Raw genomic sequence first — 18,560 nt, 5'->3', positions numbered from 1 at the left:
ATTTACGTCATCCACCAAACATATCCTCCATCACCAAATGGTGATATTGATGCTGAGATACTGGGAAATGATGGATATGTCACCTAGTGTTGCCTGGAAAGTTATGGATCATAGAAGCTGAATGAAACAGTGACCCTAACAGCCCCTGGCAGCACCATCCTACCCCTGATGTGAAGCTGCAGGTCGTGTTAAATGAGGTGACAGCGCTCTGTGACCAGCTCCTTGTTCAGTCAGGGTCCCCTTACACTCTGCTCCTGGGTTAAGTGAAGCTTGGGAAGCTGTTCCTGGAAAACCCGATGTGGATACAGCAGATTCCTTTCCCCCCCACACACTCACTCCGTCGTTTCAGAGCTTCCCCTCTCTGCAGCCTCTGCTCCATTTGTTGTTCATGTTGCAGACACAGATGCTGTAACTACAGTCCCCATACTCCATAAAGAGTCGGGTCACCAAATCCTCAGGTCTCCCTGAATGTCTGAGGCAGCTCACAGCACAACCTCCAGCAAACCATCCCCAGCCCTTCCACTAAATTTTCAATTACAGGACCCAGTCAGAAATCCCTCAGAACCAGTGTTGTGGACCAGACCAGATCCCCCCAGCATGTTTTAAGAGGACCGCTTAGACGCAAACCTTTCCTTATTTTGAATATAGATGTGAAGTGTGCTTTCCAGATATGTTGTGACTGGTCAAACCACTCAACATTAAGCAAAATATAATCTATTAAAATGCTTTAGTTGAAATACAATCAAAGGAAAGAACATTTCGGGATAGCTTATATGTTGGAATACTTACACAAACATTAGATACCGTACCTTCTTGGTATACACCGCTTGGCACAAAGATATTTTCAAATACAGATACTTACAGCAGTTTTCCAATCCAGGGGGAAACAACATCAACAGAGATCTCAGAGAGAAAAGTAGCTGGGGATCATGTATTGAAACTTCCAACCCTTCTGGGAACCCCAGCAGCTTCTGAATGCTTCAGCTAAAAACAAAATGAGAAACCCTGGTCTGGGAGAGCTGGCCACTGCCCTTCCATTGTTATCACCGTTTTAATGAAACCTAAAAGCTTTCTCAGTTATTTATTTACACTGTTTTCAGACAACAGTTCTGCACCTCTGCCTTTAAAACCTCTCTTAAAAAAACAAGAAAAAATACAGTGGTAATATTCTCACAACTCCATCTTTAATATAATAATCCATCAATATACAAAAGTGGATTCATTTTAGACCTCCTAATCTTCCTCTATTAGTAGACTGAAATGCATATACTTTACTTTGACTGTGGGCATACAAATGTTCACAACTAGTTTCGATTTCAGACATTTTACTCCTGCCACAGAATACCTTTGTATTTCTTCATCCAAGTCTCCACAACGTGTCAAAACGTAGGTTTTCTCGCCCTGTCACCTGTATAATTTCAAACTGAATGGCAGCAATAATAAGCTCAATCGAAACAAACTGGTATTTCTCTCCCTAAACTTCTCCAAAAACTTTACCACGTCACGATCAGTGATCAAGATTTGTCTCATGTACGTTATTCGCAATTTAAATGCTGAAATATTATAACGCTAACATCAAGCTCAAAGCCTCCTTCCCCATTGTGGAATAAATCTGTTGATGTTTCCACTGGACACTCCAACCACACGTTACATAATGGAGCACTTCTCATCTCTCCAATAGTCCTTCTGAATGACATAGCTCCTCATGTCTCAGCATAAGACTTACGTACTTCTGTACCTCTTAATGCTCTAACCTCTTTACCTGCTACTCCTGGACTATGCCAATAAACCTTACTCTCACAGGTATATGTTTTAAGAAGATCTCGCACATTCTTCTCAATCTCTCATAGAAACCAATCTTTGATTTCTGAACTAAATCATCATCATCAGACATTTCAGCTTCTAATCTTGCCATTGTTACTCTCTGCTCTTCCACACGAGTTCTCACAACTCCAGGAAGTGAATTATTGAACTTCTCCAAAATAAGAATCTCTCTAACAGTGTCATAGGTTTGCTCTGTTTTTAATACCCATACCCACCTTTCAAAATTACTTTGTTTGATCCTTTCAAACTCAATGTGCGTTTAACCAGGGACCCTTTTTTCGATTCCTGAAACGCTGTCTGTCAGCTTCTGGCACAAGCTCATATACACTTCAGATGGCTTTCTTCACATCCTTATACTCCCCAGATACCTCCTCCAATAGGGATCCAAATATCTATCAGCTTTGTTTGGATCAGCTAACTTCACATGGTCACTGAGCACTGCATTTGTTTAGCCACGTTCTCAAATTAAATTCCAAAGGCTTCTCCATCGTTCTCATCAAATTTAGATCATGCCTGGATGCATTTAAACAGAACCCCGTTGTTGTGGTTCTGTTCGCCGAGCTGGGAATTTGTGTTACCCTATAACACACACAAACGAAATTGCATCAAGACACTATTCAAAAGGGCCACAACACACTTCAGAACACCAGAACTGCAAAAAGAGGAAGAGGAACACCTATACAAAGTGTTCGCCAAAAACGGATACCCTCGCAATTTCATCAACAGATGCCTAAGGGAAAGACAACGGAACGAGGACATGCCGCAACCCAAAGGACTAGCCACACTACCATACATCAGGAGCATTTCCGAACTGACAGCCAGACTACTGCGACCACTAGGACTCATAACAGCACACAAACCAACAGCCACTCTCAGACAACTCACCAGAACGAAGGACCCAATACCCAACATGAGCAAAACCAATGTAGCGTACAAAATCCCATGCAAGGACTGCAATAAACACTACATAGGACAAACAGGAAGACAGCTAACAATCCGAATCCATGAAAACCAACTAGCCACGAAACGACACGACCAGTTATCCTTAGTAGCCACACACGCAGATGTCAAGCAACATGAATTCGACTGGGACAAAACTACCATTATAGGGCAAGCCAAACAGAGAACAGCCAGGGAATTCCTAGAGGCATGGCACTCATCCACAGACTCTATCAACAAACACATCGACCTGGACCCAATATACCGGCCACTACAGTGGACAGCTGGAACTGACAACCGGAAGCGGCAGAGACAGGCCACTATAAATGCCGGAGGAAACAGCACAGAAGCGCTTCACAGGAGGCTCCCAAGCACTGAGGATGTCACCTAGACAGGGGACGAAACATTTGCAAGACACATTCCCAGCTCGGCGAACAGAACCACAACAACGAGCACCCAAGCTACAAATCTTCTACCAAACTTTAAACAGAACCCCATTAGACCATTGGTTACAATAGGGTTGCTCAACCGCACTATCTTCCTCATCCCACCGACCGTCTACCTTCATCTCTGCCTTCTATGTCAACTTTCCTCTCTAACTGCTAACTTTTTAAGTTGAAACTTTCTGCTCTTTTTCTGTCCTTTTCTCTCTTTCTTCTTCATTTTTTTTCATTTTCTTTTATTTCTGCTTTTCATCATAATTCAAACTGTTTCAATTTCTTCTCATGTTCAATGTGTCTCATTTGAAATTGAATTCTAGCCATTTCCAAAGAGTCTGATGGCGGTTCCACCAAATGTAATTGCTGTAATTATCTCTCATTTTCACACAGACAAACACAACCCCAATTCCAGCTTGTCTGTTAATTCCTACAGCGTTGCCTTCATTGCCTTTTATTGCCCCCAACTTCACTTCCTCCACACCCAGAGAACTCTTAGTGACTGAAAGAATCTTTATACACAAAACACTGTTTAAACCAACCCAATTCAACATTCCGAACAAAAGACACTAACAAATACCATATGCGACCTTTGAACGCAATAGTCTCCCGGTGCATAATCTCCAGTGTCTGCATGAGCTTATTCTGGATTCTCTGGTTTCCTCCCACAATCCAAAGATGTGCATGTCAGGTAAATTGTTCATAGTTTTCAGCGATGTGTGGTTAGGTACCTTAGTCGGGTAAATGTGTAATAATAGGGTAGAGGAATGGGTCTGGGTAGGTTACTCCTCGGAGGCTCGGTGTGGGCTTTTTGGGTTTAATGGCCTGTTTGCACACTGTAGGGATTGTAATTCTAAACCCAATTTGGTATTATCGATTTAGAGCCAGACAAGAGTCCCCAATTTGCTATAAACCAACTAGATCGCCTCAAATTATTTTATCTGGATAGCTTGGATGCCAAATCTTTCTTATTTTAAAGATAGATGTGAATTGTGTGCTCCAGATGTGATGCTACTATTCAAACCACTCACCATTAAGCAAAACCCAATATATTTAAACACTCTAATGAAAATCCATTCCAAATGATGAGGAATTTAGAATAATTTAACTATTGGAAACCTTAACCAAATAATGGATACAGTACCTTCTACAGATGAACTGTTCCAATATACTAACATGCCATAAACACACCCCTTGGCAAAAGATACATTCAGACATACATTCTTGTATACATTTCTCCAATCCAGTAGGAATCAGCATCAAGTCAGGTTTCAGAGAGTAGCAGCTGGGGATAAGTTACTAGGCCGTTGTTACTACTATTTATTAAAAACCCTAAAAGCTTCGTAAGTTATTTACTTGAGCCGTTTTCAGTAAGCAGTTTGGCCTTTCAGATCTCTTATTTTTAGAAAAGGAGAAAATAACGTTTTATTAAAAGTGACAGCATTGTCACACAATTTAGATGTCTGTTCCTTTACTTAAGGGGCTTCCTCGTGTTACTGATCGCAAGGTCCACTGAGAGGGATAAATTCAGGTGCAGGCCAAGTTACAAGGATGTGTCCCATAACTTCTGAAACACCCCTGTCCATGGACCATCACATTGTACTTACCGGGAAGTGAACAACAGCCTGACACACACCATTTAACTGTTTCTGGCCTTCACAATGCCAGCACTCGATACATGAGGGAGCCAAAAGCTAAGCCAAGGCAAATATACAGAGGGACAGAAAGATTTTCATTAAAGAGAGAAACAGACCGTTAACTAACTGAAAAGATGTTGTGGAAATATGGGGAAAAAGTCAGGGCAGTGGGACTAACTGGAGAAGTGAGATCTTCGAGAGTAAACTTACAAGAATGAGAACATTGAATAAAGGCATTGTCAGATCAGCTGGAATGGTTTGTTACATCAAATTCTGAATCTGCTTCAAAGAACATCACAAACAACATAAACTGGGACAAGATGACAGCCCAACATGGAGGGCTCTGTAGACCATGATAATGTGTTGCTCAGTAAACTGCACAATCTGCCAAGCATAGAGAGTATTGCAAAATTTACTATAATACGTTAACCGACTCGCATCAGATTACTACCTACAATGGGAAGATTTGCTGCGTGTGTGTGTGTTCATCAGAAACTGAGGGAGAGTGTGTGTGTGTGCGCGATTGGCGTGGTTGAATGCGAAACTCATTGCTTGAGAAGGAATGCACATGGAGGAAATTATTTTAAATATGAACAACTGGCTGGCTTTTTGTTAATCGACAGAGACAACAAGAGAAGTTCCATGGACAGATGAGATAAAATTGTTGAGAATGTCAAAATAAACGTATTGCCATACACAATAGCAATATACATCGGCGTGCACATGAATGGCAGTTGGAAGGGAGTTTGGTGTGAGTTAGAATCAGATTTGCTTCGGCAGGTTTGAAGCCGAAGCGTCAGCAGCAGATTTTTGGCTTCCTTAAGACTGTATTTTATAGCACAAGGTTCAAACATCAGATTGAATAAACCAGTGAGATATATTCTGGAGTGATAAGTATTTCAAGTTAGAAATGGTCAGGGTATGGCATCAGCTCATGGTCAAAGGGATCCCCCACAGTTGTGACTTGTCTGCTTCAGTCGCAGATATTGGCCAGGGATGAGAGTGAAACAGTGGAAGGAAGTGGAGTTTGTAACCAGAACAGTGAAGAGTGACCTCCATGCTCTGAATACTTCAATAACAAAGCCAATGATACAATACGTTGTAGTTCTCCACTGGAACTGAATAGGTCAACATAGAGATCCATGAGTATCCCATAGAGACCCAGAGCAGAGACGGCGACAGTAATTGAATACATTCATTGATGTAGTTAATAGTAGTCTGTAGAGTGAATATATGGATGGAGAGTTTCAACAGGAAAATAATCGAGACAAGAAGTGTAGACTATTTGAAAGAACAATAATACAGTCATAACTGCTTTATAGAAAGAAAAATATGGACAGTGACACTTACCAGGAACACCGACGAGAGCCAGGAAAGGATAATAAAAATATAGAATAATGAGAAGAGCGTAATAGATCCGCAATGATAATGACCACCAATAAAATGCAGAAACATACCAAACATAATTGGATAAACTCCTGTCTATTGTTGGAACATGCCAGTCTAATGTTCCCAGATTATAATACATTTTTGTATCATTCCAGTCTAATGTTCCCAGATTATGATACATTTATGTAACATTCCAGTCTAATGTTCTCAGATTCTGATCCATTGTTGAAACATTCCAGTCTCATGTTCTCAGAATCTGACCTCTCTTCCCCCTCTCTCCAAATCTGCTGAACCCTGTCAGTGCTATTGGTGATGCTCCGCTCATGTTATGGAATAACACATTGAACGGCGCCTATTTATCATTTAAAGATGGAAACCCTCCACTGGAATAATTAGAATCCATGGAGATTGGCATTAGTCACAGTCACTGAACAAACTCTGGGAAACCGAGCAAAGGCTACGACAACGGATGAATGGGCACCGCACAACAATCAACAGACAGAGGTGTGCCCTCCCAGTTGGGGAACACTTCAGTGGTCCAGGACCTTCAACCTCGGACCTTCTGGTGACCATCCTCCAAGGCGGACTTCAGGACAGGCAGCAGTGAAAAGTGGCCAAGCATAGGCTGATAGCTAATTTCGATACACATAGGAAGGGCCTCAAACGGGACCTTGGGTTCATGTCACATTAAAGGTGACCACCATTGCACTACACACACACACACAGACAGTCCTATACACACACATACATACGGAAACACATGTACACAGACATGCACACAGACACTCACACACATCCTTACAGACACACACTCCCACACTCACACAGCATCCTCTCAGAGACTTAGACCACTCTAAACTCATGCACACACATATACACTCTCTCTCACTGATACTCAAACCCCCCACCCCAGACATGCACACACTCCCACACTCACACATGCACCACCTCACAGACTTAAGGCACTCTACATCACTACAAACACATACATTCTCTCTCACACTCACAATCCCCCAATCCAGACAGACACAGACACACATATACAAACGACAAAGACCCACATGCACACATATATTTTGTGGGATGAATTTGTACTTGCAGAGTTACATTGTAATTTGCTCAAAAACTGCATGAATTCATGTAAACTCTGAGCTCAAAAACTGCATGGCTTCATGTAAAAGTCTGTTATCTCACTTTTCAGATTTGAATCAGTCTAAACATCATGGCATAGACAGAGAACACAGGGGGCTAACAACTTCGACATATTGTATAGCTAAAACTCACTGTTGCAGCTAACCTGAGAATGCAACATTAAAAAAAAGGTTTTGTGTTTACACATGAAAGAAGTGAAACTATCATGATATTCAAACAGATGGAAGACTCAACATTCAATCAATGTATTTTTCAATGTATAATTTCAGTTACATCACACTGTAAATTCTTGTGATAAATTCTGTGCCTTAGAAGTGTGTCCTCCACTATCAGCTGATGAAGGAGCGGCGCTCCGAAAGCTAGTGTGCTTCCAATTAAACCTGTTGGACTATAACCTGGTGTTGTGTGATTTTTAACTTTGTACATCCCAGTCCAACACTGACATCTCCAAATCATGACTTAGCAAACAGGCTCAATTAACCAGTTCCACACATCACTTTTCATATAACTACAAAACAGAACATTTACTGGGTTTGGGTGGAATGGATAATAAAAAACGGAATGGACCATAAATCTTTAATTTTATTTAAACTTGGATATGAGAGTATTAACAGAATACTGCGGTGGTCTATATATGTTCCACTCTGTTTATGAAAGAGACAGTTATAAAATAACAGATCGGTTGCATAAAGAAAGGTCGAGTGGGCAAGTTTCTAGATTCCTTATTGACCAGTGTGAGGCTCCTCCTGGTTTAAAGTGCCCTGCTACCAAATCCTTTAATAACATTGAGACAGAGCATTGAGACTGCTGCTCAGCAACAGGCCGAAGCAATTCTGTCCCTATGGACCTCTTACAGAGGGATAAGAGAAGGCCATTCAGCCCATATTAGCCTGTTGCTACTTGAAAAGGTGGAAATCTAGAACATTGACACATTTTGCCAACAAGGAGAAAGTGAGGACTGCAGATGCTGGAGATCAGAGCTGAAAAAATGTGTTGCTGGAAAAGTGCAGCAGGTCAAGCTGCATCCAAGGAGCAGGAGAATCAACGTTTCGTGCTTTTCCAGCAACACATTTTTCAGCACATTTTTCCAACAGAATCATTCATAGCAAAGAGATGTGTCACTGCAGCTGTATGAGGTTTTACTGAGAGGGCACCTGGAGTACATTGTGTTGTTTGTGTTTCTGTAACTGAGAAGGGATGGACCTCCATCAGATACAGTTTAATGGCTGCTCGTAATCCAGGGGTTGCTGTGTCATTTAATGTCTCGGGTCTGTTACACAAGGGCAGGAGGAGGCCATTCAGCCTTTCCAGTCTATTACAGAGGGCCACGAGGAGCCCATTGAGCCTCTCGAGCCCGTTATAGAGGGGCAGGAAGTGTTTATTTAATTTTCAAGTCTGTTACGCATAAGTATTAGTTTTAAATTAGTTGTGGAATAGGAAAGACCTGATGTAAACATTAAAGTTCTAACTTTGAATAAGGCCAATTTTTCAAGTGTTAGGCGAGCCCTGTGAAAGGCTGATTGGAATACCCTATTCACAGGTAAAGGGATGGTTGGAAAATGCAAGGCCAACAAAACCTCGTTTCAGAGAGTCCAAGCCAACGTGTTCCTACTTGTGAGAGGGGCAACGCTGGTGGGTGCAGGGAGTGCTGCATGGGTAGACATATTGATGTTATGGTCAAGGTAAGGAAAGAGGCATGTGTCAAGTAAACAGAGCTGAGATGAATTAAATCCCGAGAGATGTATAAGGGCAGCAAGTGCATAGTCAATGCGAAAATTGGGTCAGAAAAATGTGGACATGAGATGGCTTTAGAAATAGGGTAACGAGGCATTGAAGAAATTCTGCAAATCATTTAATGGTAAGGATTAACTAGGGGGAGAACAGGGCTCCTTAAAGATCAGTAAAACTACCCGTGTGTGGAACCACAAGAGATTGGAGTGATATGAAACAAAAAAATTCTCCTCAGTATTTAATAGGGAGGATGTTACAAGAGCGAGAGAATAAATAAATATATAGTGATACATTGAAAGGTGTCTATAGTACAAGGAGGTGTTGGACATTTTAAAACACAAAAAGGTGAACAAATTTCTGGTACCTGAGCAGTTGTATCCCAAACGTTTGTGGGAAGCTAGGAAACAGATTGGTTAGCATTTTTCTGATAAAATTGCATCATTGATTTCCAAAGGTGAGGTGTCAACAGACTGAAGGGTTGCTAATATAGTGTCGTTATTTAAGAAAGTAAGGAAAAAAAAAACAGGTTACTATAGATCAGTGAGCATGACGTCAATGGTGACTAAATTATTGGAGGGGATATTGTGGGAAAGACAAGGAATGAAGAGGGCTTTGTACATTGGAGATCACGTCTCACTGACTCGGTGTAATTTTTTGAGGAAGTGATGAAGATGATTGATGAAGGCAGGACAGTGGATGTTGTCTTTATGAAATTCAGTAAGAAAACCAAAATGTTCTACATGGTAGACTGGGTAGCAAGGTTAGACTGCCTGGGATCCAGGGAGAGCTCACCACTTAGATCCAAAATTTTCTTGAATATTGGAGACAGGGTGTGACAGTGGACATTTGTTCATTAAACTTGGAGACCTGTGAGCAGTGGCGTGCCGCAAAGATCAATAGTGGGTCCACTGCCTTTTGTCACTTATACAAATCATTTACATTTGAGTATATGAAGTATGGTCAGTAAGTTTTTAGATAATACCAGATTTGGTGGTGTAGTCGATAGTGAAGAATGATCTCTCAGACTATAATGTGACCTTGTATAGGTGAACCGAGGAGTGGCAGATAGAGGATATTTTGGTTACATGTGAGGTGTTGCATTTTGGTAAGACAAATCAAGGCAAGACATATAGGTAGAGTCCTGTCGAAAGCTGCCAATTAAGGAGAACTCCATAGAAATTATGGAATCCCTACAGTTAGGAAACAGGATTTTTGGCCCATCGAGGCCACACCTATCCTCTAAACAGTATCCCACTGGAAAAACACCTGTCCTCTGAGCCTGCATTTCCCATGGCTAACCCACCTCCCCTATGCATCACTGGGTACGGTGTGTAATTTAGCACGGCCAATCTACCCTTACCTGTATATCCTTACACTGTCAGAGTAAAACATAGCACATAGAGGAAACTCAGGCAAACACAGGGAGAATGTACAAACTCCACACAGCCGGTCATTCAAGGATGGAATTAATCCGAGGTCACTGCTCTGTGAGGCAGCAAAGCTAGCCTAGTGGAGCAGGTTCTCCGTTGCGTGAAAGTGCTGTCCCAGATAGATAGCGCAGTGATGAAGGCATTTGGTGATCTTCCCTTTATTGGTGCGTGCTTTGAGTCGAAGCGTTTGCATGACATGTTAAATCTGTACAGGACATTGGTTTGGCCACTTTTGTAATATTTCCTTTAATTCTGGTCTCCCTGCTGTCGGAAAGGCGTTGTCAAACTTGAAAGGGTGCAGACGAGAATTAAAAGAATGTTGCAGGTGTTGGAGGGTTAGAGTTACAGGGAGAGATTGAATAGGCTGGGGCTATTTTCAAGTGTTGAGGCTGAGGAGGGACCTTATAGGGGTTTATAAAATCATGAGGGGCATAGATAAGGTAAACAGTCAATGTCTTCCCAGGATAGACGAGTTCAAAATTAGAAGACAAAGGTTTAAGGTGAGAGGAGAAAGATTTTAAAAAGGGACATGAGGGACAACATTTTCACACAGAGACTGCTGTGTGTATGGATTGAACCGACAAAAGAGGTGGTGGAGGCAGGTACAGTTACACCATTTAAAAGGCATTTGGATGGATACATGCATGGGAAGTGTGTAGAGGGAGATGGGCTAATGGCTGGCAAGGGGGACGAGATTAATTTAGAATATTTGGCGGTATGGATGACCAGACCGAACGATCTTTTTCCTTGCTGTACATCTCTGAGTGTCTATTTTCTCTGCAGTGTAGAACACTGGAACAGGAGGAGGCTATTCAGCATCTGAATTCTGCCAGTCGTCTTGTTTGCTCAATTGTCAAATACAAAAATACATCATTCAGATTTTGATGGTGTTTTACAGAAACAGTAGAATGGCCTTTAGTCAAGAAAAGCTGTAAAGAATGTGAAGAGGCCATTCAGTCCCTCACCTCCATTCCACAGGAGCAGCAGGTGAGCACAGAGCAATTGGAGCCTGTTACTCAGGAGCAGGAGGAGGACATATATATTTACAAACTTGGGATCAGGAGGCAGTCATTCAATTGCTTGAAACTGGGACACAGGGACAGGAGACAGTCACTCAAGTGTTCGAGACTGGGACACAGGAATAGGAGCCTGTTATTCAACTGCTCAAAACTGGGGCACAGGGAAATCTAAAGGCTAGTGAGGATCTTGTTACGGAGGAACTGGAGGAGTTGACTCACTCCCCACCAGTATGGGACACTGGCAGAGAAGGGGAGTTTGCTTGGAACAAACAGAAATATATGAGTAAATTCCATTAGTGGTCCATTCAATCCTGCCCCACCATTCACGAAGACCACGGCTGATCTGATGGTGATTCCCTCATTCCATTTTACGGAGACTGTCCTCTCTGCAGCCACTGCTCTATTTGTTGGTCATGTTGCAGACTCAGACACTGTAACAACAGTCACCATCACTCATCCAGAATCTAACAAAAAGCTGTCTCAGTGACATTTTCATTGAGTGTGACAGAGGGGTTGTTTGCACGAGTCCGAGCTCGTTTCCTGGTGCTATCTTACCAAACTCATCTCATTGACTACACATCCCACTCCATAGTGTCCCTCTCATACAATGCCAGCCCGATTCTCCCATCCATCATGACTGGACCTACTCACAGTCGCCCAGATGCTCCTGGATATTCCGTAATCCCTGACACTGGGGCCATCTTTAAAAGATCAATGGGCACACGGTTGCGCTTTCTCAGTTTGGAGCTGCCCTGCACATTTTCCCCGAGCATGGCAATGAAGGGGAAATTACACCACGGTTTGTCGACAGGGGCACAGAGGTCCTGGTGGATGGGCGAGTACAAAAGGGGACCATTCTCTTCCCAGAGGGGACCACACTACCAGATCCACTGAGAATGGGCTGAGCTCATCATCCAGCTCAGTGCAGTTTCTGGGGTCTGAAGAAATGTCCAGCAAAACAGGACAAGCATCAATAACCTTCCCCACTTTGTAGGGATAAGCGTCACCATATTCTCTCTGATCCCTCACACTCACTGTATATTTGTTATAGCACCGACCCCCGAACAAGGCTCATGCTCCACCGCTCTCACTACTGCATGCAGCACCTTCCCTCTCTTTCACTCTTGCCTTTCTAATGCCCCCCACCATAGTTATAGAATATTCTGGGGAATGTCAATTATGGAATGTTCCAGGTATTGTTCCAACTTATTCCCAGTTTCAGGAAAACGGCTGTGCCCCAGTGCGTAACACGTAAGAGGATGGAGGAGAGATGTACGTTTTTCAAATTACACTGAACTAAAATCCATCATGAGGCCATTCAGTACTTCAAATGTGCTCCAACGTTCAATTCGTTTGGGGGTGTTCTGATGGTTTTCTCAGCTCCATGTTACAGGAACTTCCAGTCATTCAACCCCCAGGTTCCTGTTACCGAGCAGACGATTCTCAGACACTTCATACCCCGGGTTTCTTCTAGCATGTGTTCAGAAGGCATTTCCCATGGGGACAGACTCTCCTTACAATATATTTCATCTGATTTATAAATTCATGCAACAGTCAGCAGGCTTTCCACAGACCAATCAAAAACATGCACTTATTTTATGGTTATCGATATCCCTTCACAATTAGTCATTCTGGTTATTTCACTTGTTTCACCTAATTGTATTCAACCAAAGACAGCTTCCAAACACTTGTCTCATTATAAAATATAATTTCTAGCAGAGAACATTTTTATCTTGAATCCACCTTTTCCCTTGTCATTAAAATTTTCCTTGCCCTTTTTTTGTGACTGATTCTGTGTGCAACATGACACAGCCTCCCACTCACTTGGCTGGGTGGTTGGTTTGTGATGCTGAGGGAGGCCACCAGCGCAGGTTCAATTCCCCACACTGACACCGGTTGCCATGAAGGAGATGCTCTCTCGACCTCACCCCATCACCCGTGTGGTGACCTTTAACGTTAACCACCATGAGAGGTTTATCCAATGAGCGTCATTTGCGACTCGAATCTATCAATGTTAGCATTTTCCTTTTTAAACAATTTTTTTTATTGAAAAAGATATTTTATTGTTATTTTAAACCAATACCAAAACAACTCAAATAACTGAACAAAATTACACACATGTGCATGTATATACAAAATAAGTTAAAGTCTCTAATCGGACAGAAGAAAAACAAAAATACACAATAAATAATAAATAAATAAAACAGCTCAGCATAACAAAGTGATAGCTCTCGTTCTTCGAGAGCATCAACTGATACACATTAATACGTTCTTAATTCTTAATATGTGATTCATTAGACAATAACGTCATGGCTAAATAAAAGCCCTTTTTAGAGTGGCAGATAAGCCTGTATTGCGGTAATCCAAAAAGGGTTGCCATATCTTATATAAATCTCTGCTTTTCGGTTACCATACTGGTGAGAATATCCAAAGGGATATTCTCCATGATGAGCTTACAACCACCCAACAGACCCAGAGGTTTTTCAGACATCCAACACAACAGAATATTTTTACGAGCACAGGAAGTATGGGGGAGATACTAAAGGAGTTTTGTGTATCAGTATTTACTGTGGAAAAGGATATTGAAGATATAAAATGTCGGGAAATAGATGGTGACACTTTGAAAAATGTCGATATTACAGAGGAGGAAGTGCTGGATGTCTTGAAACGGGTAAAGGTGGATAATTCCCCAGGACCTGATCAGGTGTACCCGATAACTCTGTGGGAAGCTAGAGAAGTGATTGCTGGGCCTCTTGCTGAGATATTTGTATCATCGATAGTCACAGGGGAGGTGCCGGAAGACTGGAGTTTGGCAAACGTGGTGCCATTGTATAAGAAGGGTGTTAACGACAAGCCAAGGAACTATAGACCAGTAACCCTGACGTTGGTGGTGGGTAGGTTGTTGGAGGGAATCCTGAGGGACAGGATGTGCCTGTATTTGGAAGGGCAAGGACTCATTAGGGATAGTCAACATGGCTTTGTGCGTGAGAAATCATGTCTCACAAACTTGATTGAGTTTTTTGAGAAAGTAACAAAGAGGATTGATTAGGGCAGAGGGGTAGATGTGATGTATACGGATTTCAGTAAGGGTTTTGATAAGGTTCCCATGGGAGAATGAATGGCATGGTTAGATCTCATGGAATACAGGGAGAACTAGCCATTTGTATACAGAACTGGCTCAAAGGTAGAAGACAGAGGGTGGTGGTGGAAGGTTGTTTTTCAGACTGGAGGCCTGTGACAAGTGCAGTGCCCCAAGGATCAGTGCTGGATTTACTAATTTTTTGTCATTGACATAAATGATTTGGATGTGAGCATAAGCGGTACAATTAGTAAGTTTGCAGATGACTCCAAAATTGGAGGTGTAGTGGAGTGCGAAGGGGGTCACCTCAGATTGACAAAATGGCCAATCGGCTGAGAAGTGGCAGATGGAGTTTAATTTAGATAAATGCGAGGTGCTGCATTTTGGGAAAGAAAATCTTAGCAGGACTTATACACTTAATGGTAACGTCGCAGGGAGTGTTGCTGAACAAAGAGACCTTGGAGTGCAGGTTCATAGCTCCTTGAAAGTGGAATCGCAGGTAGATAGAATAGTGAAGAAGGCGTTTCCTTTATTGGTCAGAGTATTGAGTACAGGAGTTGTAAGATCATGTTGCGGCTGGACAGGACGCTGGTTAGGCCAGTGTTGAAATATTGCGTGCAATTCTGGTCTCCATCCTATCGGAAAGATGTTGTGAAACTTGAAAGGGTTCAGAAAAGATTTCAAGGATGTTGCCAGCGTTGGAGGATTTGAGCTATAGAGAGAGGCTGAACAGACTGGGACTGTTTTCCCTGGAGCGTCGGAAGCTGAGGAGTGACCTTATCGAGATTTACAAAATCATGAGGGGCGTGGATAGGGTAAATAAATAAAGTCTTTTTCCTGGGGTCGGGTAGTCAGAACGAGAAGGTATAGGTTTAGGGTGAGCGGGGAAAGATATAATAGAGAACTACGGGGCAACTATTTCACATAAAGAGTGGTATGTGTATGGAATGAACTGCCAGGTGATGTCAGGGAGGCTGATACAAGTGCAACATTTAAGAGGCATTTGGATGGGTAAATGAATAAGAAGGGTTTGGAGTGTTATGGGCCAGGTGCTGGCAGGTGGGACTATCTGGTCGGCAAGGATGGGTTGGACCGAAGGGACTGTTTCCATGCTGTACATCTCTATGACTCGATGATTCTATGACTTATATTAATCTCTGCTTTTGGTGCACCATGCTGGTGAGAAAGTACAAAGGGATATTCTCCATGAGGAGCTTACAATGTCTCAACAGACCCGGGGAGTTTTCAGACATACAACACAACATAATATCTTTCCTAGCATAGAAAGTAAGGAATTTTTTTTTCCCATGTGCATCTGCGTAAGATACTCTGGGCAGGCCCAGGAAAAGAGAAACCGGGTCCATCTCCAATTCGGTCCCCAAGACCCACTCTACCACACCTAAGGCAGAGCTCCAATATATACGAAGCCTGCAGCAGGACCACATGCAATGAGTAAGAGTGTCTGTAGTCATTCTGCAATTAGGACATGCTGAAGATAATCCCACTTTGAATTTTGAGTGAAAATCTGGGGTCAAATAGAACCTTTGAAGATTTTTCAACTGCATGGAATTGGTTCTATTACAGATCAAAATCCTTCGAGCATTTTCACAAATATCCTCGCATGTCTCCGAAAAGATCTAAACCCCCAACTCTCTCGCACAGACGTCACGAAGCTGCATAGTCTTGTCTGCGGGGACACTCTCCAACAAATTGTAAAGGGTACTGACAGAGAGTGTATTCTTTACAATAATCACCTGCTTCTCTACATCGGATCTATAAGTGTCTTGTAAAATTGTGTTTTTTAATCAAATCTCTAATCTGGAAAAAAAAACACAAGAGGTCTCTGCTCGATAGACCATACTTCCGAGTTATTTGATCAAACGGTATCATTGTTTCTCCTTCAAGTAACACGTGGTGGCTCGTTGATTTGCACTGCTGACTGACCGCACCAGGGTCACGGGTTTAGTTCCAGCCTTGGGTGACTCGCTGTGTGGAGTTAGTATATTCTCAACTGTGACTGCGTAGGTTTCGTCCCACAGTCACAAACATATGCAAGTTAGATGACTTGGCCATTGCTCAATCGCTCATAGTGTCCAGGATCTGTAAGTTGGGGCATTAATCAGGGTAAATATAGGATGGTAGGGGAATGGGTGAGGGTGGGTTACCCTTTAGGGGATCGAAGTGGACTTGCTGGGCCCAAGGACCTGTTTCCACACTGTAGGGATACTACTAATTCTAAATCACCCAAACAAGGTATCCCCCTCGCTGCCCACAGTTTAATCCTGGAATCCATTATCCCCGGTATACCAATTATACGGGTAAGAAATATGGTTTTGGCTGTATTTCCTCGATCTGACGCATTGTCCTTCAAGTTTTAACAGTATTGATAATCATTATTTTATGACAATATTCCAAAATGTTGTCATTTTATCTAAGAACAACAGACGAATAAGGATTTACTTTGTCTGAGAGGGCTCAATGTCTAGCCGCATTGATGCCGAGTCCTCAGCGGCCCAGGCACTAACATACGATTAAAAAAAACTTAATTGATTGCTTTTAATCGGGGAGATCTACTCCTCACAATCTGCGTGACAGTTGCAATTTTGTTAGCTAGATAAAGAATCGCTTATGGTGCCAAATAAAAGAGCTAAACCCGCCATTATGTTTCCGAAATATCTGTCTGGGAAACATCATAGAAAGCATTTGAACTGGGTGTAGGAAATGAGGAAGGACATTCATTTTAATAACAGCTATCTGACCGAGCCAGGATATTGGAAATGCCTCTCATCTTTGAAGGTCTTGTTTAATTTTGTCAAACAAATGGACATAGTTCACGTTAAATAAATGATCAAAGACAGATATAATGAATATACTGAAATAGGGAGCCCACTCCAGTGACCATTTAAAAGGAAACCAGGAATTGCCCTCAATATCAGGTATTTCCCTAAGACCTCCCATAGGCATCGTCTACAACTTTGTAAAATTAATCTTATCGCCCGGAAAGGCAACAAGCGAATCAATGCATTGCATCACATGAACTACTGAAATTGTGGGATTTGACAAAAACATAAGACCCTAATCTGCATACAATGTAATCTTTCGAGACTTTGATCCCACCTCTGGGGCAGATATGTTGACATCCCGACGGATGGCCTCCGCCAGTGGCTCCATCCCCAACGTAAACAAGAATGGTGAAAGGTGTCAACCTTGTCGGCTGCCTGGAGAAATATTAATATTACTGGTTGGCCACACCATTAGTGAGAACCGTAGCCAGAGGATCGCGGTAAAGGACCCTCACCCACTTGATAAAAACTTTGCGTAGACCAACCGTACAGAAGAGATCCGACCACTCAACCCAATCAAATGCTTTCTCTCATCTAAAGAAATCAATAATCTTTGGACAGATTGTTGTTGACACTCTTGGATCATATTGAGTAAACTCTTCACATTGTAGGAAGATCTGCGGCCCTTTATAAAGCCTGTTTGGTCCTCTTTGGTAACGGAAGGCAGCAAAGTTTACAGCCTGATTGCACGGATCTGAGACAGGATTTTGAGACCAACATTTAAAAGTGAGATTGGCGTGTAAGAAGCACAATCCTCCAGGGTCTTCCTTTCTGCAGCATCAGAGAGATATGATCCTCTCTTAAGGATGGAGGGAGGGGGTCATGACTGTATGAGTGACGGAACATGTTAAACATCAGCCCTGACAATAGGTTTATAAATTGTTTATAAAATTCACTAGGAAATCCATCAGGAACGTGCGCCTTTACATTCTGAAGCTGCTTCACACCCTCCTGCGCTGACAATGGTGCATTAAGGCACAACACCTATTCAGGGGTTACTCCTGGAAGACCCAGGTTCTTGAAAAATAACTCAATCTTAATCCATATATCCTCAAAATGTTCAGTCTGAAATAATTCGGT

The sequence above is a fragment of the Chiloscyllium punctatum genome, chromosome 30, assembly GCF_047496795.1.
Source record: "Chiloscyllium punctatum isolate Juve2018m chromosome 30, sChiPun1.3, whole genome shotgun sequence".
Classification (NCBI taxonomy): Eukaryota; Metazoa; Chordata; class Chondrichthyes; order Orectolobiformes; family Hemiscylliidae; genus Chiloscyllium; species Chiloscyllium punctatum.
This window is presented reverse-complemented; position numbering follows the sequence as displayed.